Here is a 7,324-nt window from a genome sequence, read left to right on the forward strand (position 1 = left end):
GACTGCTTACGTTGAATTTCACGAGATTTTCAGAGAGAATTCCAGAGCTTTTCTTTTCTTCGAGTTTTTCTATCTCCGAGTTTTCTATCTTCGAGTTTTTTCTATCTTCGAGGTTTCTATCCCTTGAAATGAATGAAATTCTCTATATTTATAGAGAAATGGTTGGGCTTTCCCTCTGGCTTGGTCGCAGGCCCATTTCTTGGCCCGTTTGCAATTTTAGCCCAATTTGACTTCTGTTTGGACCCGAATAACTCAGAATTACCCAAATTTGATTTAAAAAGGGACAAAATTAATTAAATTGAGTAATTTATTTATTATTAACTCAAATTAATTAATTTCTGTATTTTCGATACTTAAATAAATTTTTAGTGCCTACAAATTGCCCCCTCGAGACTTTGTCATGCCCACTTTCGAAGTGTTTCAGCGTGGCGGGGTCTCGACACATTCTTTTGTTTTGACTTGAAAGTCGACGGGCATCCATCATATTGCATCGATATCATTTTTTGTGTCACCGTGTCATTATTTGACTTTGCGGATGACTGGTTGTGCACTATGTGATGTTTATGTCACCCTGGTAATTTTGTAACCTTGACGGACGACATTCGAATTTTATGGTATCTTGGTAATTTTGTAACCTTGACGGATGACACTTGAATTTTCACCCTGGTCATTTTGTAACCTTAACGGATAATATCTAGATTCATATTTGTCTCACAACGTCTTGTTTATTTCTTGGGTATATTTGCAAGTGGCCAATTTCACAATTCTTTACATAACAAAAAGAAGCTTATATCATCCATTATCTTAGCCATGACATCATGAGTAAGAATTGTGCAAAATAAATTTGTTTTAACGGGCTTGTTATTGGATTTTCTTGGAGGTGGTTCATCCTTCATCCAATAAGAAAAATGTTGGTTGCTGTTGAATTTTTTAGCCAGTTAAAAACATGCTCTCATGCTAAGTAAGCCATATTGAAGCGACAAAAGAGGCTTTCAGCTTTGTTGCCTTCTTACACCCATGTTTACTATAAATATCTCTATATTTCCACGAAAGACATACATAGGAATCCCTGAAGCACAACAGTCTCATGACTTCAATGGAACCCTCTCACAGAGAACAACAGGGGTATAAACCCTTCTTCATTTCTTTTCCTTCTTTTCACTTCAATAACTCATGTTCTCTGATATAATTTTTTTTTTTGTTTCTTTGCAGTTTGTACGTCCATAGCCATCCATCAAGTATAGACTTGCTTCTTCCACTTTTACCAACTTTTCATGTGCTTTGAAAATCATTCTTTAACTTGCTTTAATAAATTGTTTGCATATCTTTGTTGCATTCAGTCAAAGAAACAGACCTTCTTTAAATTCTTTTCCTTTTGTTTGATTTCTCCCTTTGCGTTAATCTTGTGTTTCCTCTTTTACTTCCTCTGTTCCCACAACTTAGTTTTAATATGCTAAATTAATTTGTAGTCACTCAAGTTTTCTTGTTTCAAATGACAGCATGACTTGCTCTATCGTAAGGTTTATGGTGGTTGTAGCCTCATATAGTACTCGTTCTATATCATGCTTAACTTCGCGGTACTTGTTTGTTGCAGCGGTCGATCAGTTTGACGGCATCCAGCAAATTTGATTATTGCATCCAAAAGTCTTTCGGAGGATGACGTCGTCTTGAGGAATTTTCTCTATCGAAATGTTTTTTAAGGCTTTATTTTTTAGCGAACTCCTGGCCATTTCTTTGTTTGATTCTTGTGTAGGACAGATTATTCAACAATGTTGAATCTTCATTGCTCTCGTCCTTCTCGTCCTAACAACAATTTTTTTTGAAGTAATCTTATACTTTTTTGTTGCTCAAACTGGACTTTTAACAACAAGACTTGCATTTTTGATCTCATATTTGAGTTCATTTTTATGTAGAGCTACGGCCATTGCCTGAGTATTGAGCTTGCATTTTTGTTCTTTGATTGATGATTTGCAGGGATAAAATTGTCTTCTGCATCTTCACTTCTCTTATTTATATGTTCCGTGGAGAATTCATTGTTTCAGGAGACGCCTTCCTTCCTCTTACCAGCTATCATGAAATGAATCCGTTGGGTCATTTCGGTTAACATGTGAGCCATATTTCATGAAGACTTCATCATATTACATGTCGAGCCTGTATCTGAGCCGTCGTCTTGAAGATTTTTTATGGGAGGTCATTCTCACTCTCATATGAGTTACCATGCAATGAACCCTCTGGGTCATTTCGGTTAACATGTGAGCCCATGATACTGAGCACCAAGCTGTCAAGCATTGAAGCATTGAAGATTTCTGTGGAGAGATGATTTCGATTCTCACATGAGCTACCATCCAATGAACCCGTTGGGTCATTTCGGTTAACATGTGAGCCACCATGGAGTGAACCCATCAACCGTTGGAGATGACTACAAGCATGTGTTATTTCAAATCTCTTATGAACTACCACGCAATGAATCCACTGGGTCATTTCAGTTATCATATGACTTATTATGGCGGCCAAGCTTTGGAGATTATTCACTCCAATGACTGAAGATTATGACAATGTGAAAACAATTTTGAAGTTTCTTCGAAGTATTATACAGTTACTTGAAGAAGAATATATTACTTGAAGATTCCTGAAGAGGATGGAAGTCTTGTAAGACTATTTGAAGACGAATCAAGCTGCTTCTTGCTTCTCAGAACCGTTTAGGCTATTTTGGAGCTCATACATGGATTTGAAGATAATTGATGCATCTTGAAGTGTCTATAAATATTTGAAGACTGAAGATTTGAAGGTGATTCAGGCCTCTCGAAGAGAAATGCTTCACGAAGAGTATTGGAGTCTTTCAAATACCATTGGCGCTTTTGAAGACCTCATTATCTCATGGAGTTTCATGAAGATTTGTTGAAGACTATTATCAAGGCTTCACGGAAATTGTTAATTGATAATGGTCTTAGAAAATGGCTTCTTCAATTTTTGTAAAAATTTGCTCACAGAATGTCTTAGTTGCTATTAGTTTCAACAAGTTGCTCCTCCTCCTATGAAGACGCCAAGTAACATCAATTTTCTTTTGTACAAGGTATATGAATTTCACTTGACCTACTGTTCACCTAAGCCGTCTACATACTTGTAAAGTAATAAGTGGTACTTCACAAGATCAAAGCTTACATAGTGCAAGGGAAATGGTGTTTGTTTGGAGGGATGGCTGCACTCGAGCTACATGTTCACTCAAGCTGCCTACGTACTTGCAAGGTGACAAATATGACAACCCGCAAGATCAAGCCGATGTAGTTCAATTTTGATGATTTTTGTTTTACGTGGTCATTTTTTTTTATACACAGTTTTTTTGTGGCTGCACTTAGGTTACATCTTCACCCAAGTTACCTACGTACTTGTAAAGTAAAAACAGTACTTCACAAGATCAAACCGACGTAGTTCAAAGAGGTTTGCAGTTTTGACTCTTGCTTAGGAGCATGGCTTGCAGTTTACGCTCTTGCTTAGGAGCACGGGTTACAGTTTACACTCTTGCTTAGGAGCATTTGTCTTGCAATTTTAAGCTCTTGTTTAGGAGCTTTTATGTAGTTTATCCTCTTGCTTAGGAGTTTATTATGCAGTTTATCCTCTTGCTTAGGAGGTTTGTTATGCAGTTTATCCTCTTGCTTAGGAGCATGGCTTGCAGTTTACGCTTGTGGACAGCGGGGGCCCACGGGGGCGCTTGGGAGGAAAAGAGAAACAAGCGTTTGCATTTTTGTATGGAGTCGCCACCAATTTTTATGGGAAATTGGAACCGTTCGAATACCTCGTGTCATGTCAAGACACAAAGTAGTGACATGAACACTAAGCAATCGTTACCCTTAGCATTCTATGTCTAGAATGACTCTCGTGGATGCCAATGAACACGGGTGTTCACAGATATCTGGAGTAAGGGGTGAGGGTACGTATTAGGAAGCTCTTTTGATCGAACACCTAATCCCGCCCGCCTCGATAGCGGCCTCTACTAATGATTAGGGAAGTTGTCTATACTCGATATATCGTCGGCTATATGCATGCAATGCAACATCCAAGTTTTAATCCTAGCATGTGAAGATTTAACTAAGTCGGTGGACAATTAATTATCATACAATTGGGTCGAAGTAGGATTTAATGCTCAATTACATGTGAAAATATTCAAACAATAAAAGAAATACAATAATTATAAATTACAACAATGAAAATTACAATAATTACATTGGATTAGGCGATTTATGTCGAAAATACCTTTAAAACGGATAATTTGAGAAAAATAATAAAAGAGAACGAATTATGACAAAACAGAAGGTGATAATACGATTAATAGTCAATTATACGTAAGCTAAATAACTAAGTCAAAGCAACAACGGAGTTCAGGGACAGAAATCAACCCGGAACAGGCGCAGCAGAGCTGCGTCCCTTGGAAGAGGCGCAGCAGTTGCTGCGTCTGTTCCTTGGCTCAGTTCTAGCTGTGAAGCCGGAATCGCAAGTTGTTAATATTCGTTGGTTAATTTAACGATGGATTTAAATTATTTACTCGGATGAAAGTGATTAATAGGTTATTAACATATGAATGGGTCATGAAAACAGCAAAACACGGATGAGACGGAATTAAGATGGATTAATTACAGGAGTGAACAATATTAACAAACTAAACAAATTAATTGGACTTAACACAACGGACTAATGACGAATATATGATAGATATGACAAATAACAGATGTAAATATGTCAATGATGAATTCCGGAAACTCAATATTGATGAATTGAATCTCTAAAACCCGAATTGAGTTTAATGACGAAAACCCGCAAATATTGATTATAAGGGATTTAAGTCGGATTTAATGATGAATTATACGTACTAATGATGATGATTAATGATATACATGTGAAATTAATGTGCTATTACGGCGAAGAATTAAAGAACAAACGAAAACAAATAGACACGACGAATTACAGAGGACGAACGAAGAAGAAGGAAGCAGGAACTGCGGCAGCCTCACGAAGAGGCGCAGCAGGTACTGCGCTCCTTCGAAGAGGCGCAGCAATTGCTGCGTCCTTTCTCGACGGTTATCTACTGGAAATCCGTAAAAAGAGGTTTTAAAGCATGGTTTTAGAAATCGGTTTTAATTGGTATTTTCAACATAAACCTTACAATTGATGATACAAAAAGTAAATACAATAAATAAAAGAAGGATTATACACCCTTAGACTTACATGTTGACGAAACGAGAAGGACTAAGATATCGATTAGTGATGCTCGACGCGAATGCAAAGAAAGTGCCCTCGTAAGAGGAAAACGATTAGATTAATTAAGTTGATTGGTGTGGAGTTGGTCAAATTGGTCGGTCATGCAAACGATTTGGTACTCGAAGGATCCGAGCTTACGTGGTCGAATGTTCAAGCACGTAGACGCCAAAAAGTAAGAACAAAAGTCTAGAATGAAAAGGGAGAAGAGAAGGGCGGACACTCGCGTGAGAAATATGAGGAGCGAAGGCTCCTATTTATACTAATCACGTGAAGGAACTAGGGTTTCGGAGACTCTTTGGAAGTGAATCTCGGAAAGATATGAAAAAGATACGAAAATTACGCGAGAAAGGACCGGGAAGAGGCGCATCGCCCATCGCGTCTCTTGGAAGAGGCGCAGCACCTGCTGCGTCTGTTCCCAAGGGGTTTCCTCCTGCGGAAGAAAGATTTCCGTGTTTAAGTTATGGTAGGACGGAATAATTTGATTTTCCTTAATATCTTATGTGAATATTACGGGAAATTGTTTACCAAAGAATAAAAATTATGAAATATGGAATAGAAATATCCGGAACATCCCAGAACATTCTGACTCGGGATTTAACGGTTATCAGAAAATGGAGACGGTTTTAGGCCCGGACTCCAAATGTACTCTAATTACTGCCAAAATGACCGTATCGGCACGTAGATGACAACTAAGAGGTAGACATTAATGTTTGAGCAATCACTTGACGATAATCTTACGAATTGTCACAAATCGTTCCGCATAGCAAACATGCGGCCCAATCATCACCGGGTGGTTTGCGGGAGGTGCAGAAATGAGGTATCTACAACGCTCTTGCTTAGGAGCATGACTTGCAGTTTACGCTCTTGCTTAGGAGTTTTATTATGCAGTTTATCCTCTTGCTTAGGAGGTGGAACTTGCTTATTTAGTAGCATTCTCAATATTGCTCACCTTGGATTTGACGTACAAGGGAGTAGGTATTTCTTTGTTATTTTCATCTTTATCGAGTTTAGAAGTTTTTTGTTGATTTGTGAGTGCTATAATTCGTCTCTTTACTTTGAGGGGTTCTACTTCAATGATATCTACTATCTCCATACGCTTCATACTAGAAGGAATGAGACTTTTGACGTCACTGTTATCTTTCACTTCTTTGATTTCTTGATTTGCAGAAGCAAAATGTTGACGTTCACTGTGACGGGCATTTATGGACATCCCTAGGCGACTGAAGACCCCGTTTGTAGTAGAACTTAAGCGTTGAAGCACCAAAGTCTCCTCTTTTGCATGCAATAAAATGGCTGACGTGACCGAGCATCTTCTACGCGAGCTTAGCCTCTTGAAGACATACTGATGATTACTCAAAGGTAGTTGTCGCTCCTCTGTAGCTGCAGATCTTCCTAGTCGATTAAATACAGACGAACGTGGTCTCATTTTAGGTTGACGTATCCTATCAAAGACGGAGAACGTTGTTGGTAGAGGTACATTGTTTTCCTCTCCACTTTCTTCATTTGTCATGATAGAGATAATGTTGACACTAACTTGGTTGATGTGATCTTTTAGGTGCTCTAGCGTTATTTTATTTCCTTGTTTTCCTCGTTGCTGGGCATAATGTGTTTCTAGTTTTGCTTGCCCCCTTTGCTTCTTTCTTGTTATTGTCTCCCAATTTTTATGACCATCCACCATTTTGTTATTCTTTGTAGGTTGGCTTATGTCTGGGGATGCTTGAGCTACAGACGACAATGCCTTTCGGCTCCAGATAGCTAATGGTTCAAGACTTTCAAACTGAATCTCATTTACGCACCATCCATTCTCATTTGAGAAACTGTTTTGTACTTCATGTGAAGCTAGGATTGACGGAGTTATAGGATGTTCCATGGCCACAGATGTATGATTAGTTGTTACTGTTTCATCAAGGTCCAAGATGATTTGTCCATCTCTGGCAAGTTGCATGATCTTTTCCTTAAGAGTTATGCATTTTTCAAGGGGATGACTAACCAATATATGGTAATGACAATAGTTGGGATTAGTTGTGTTGTTAGCTTGTTCCGGTCGTTTTGACTCTGGCAATTGTATTAC

The sequence above is a fragment of the Silene latifolia genome, unplaced genomic scaffold (genome assembly GCF_048544455.1).
Source record: "Silene latifolia isolate original U9 population unplaced genomic scaffold, ASM4854445v1 scaffold_134, whole genome shotgun sequence".
Lineage (NCBI taxonomy): Eukaryota > Viridiplantae > Streptophyta > Magnoliopsida > Caryophyllales > Caryophyllaceae > Silene > Silene latifolia.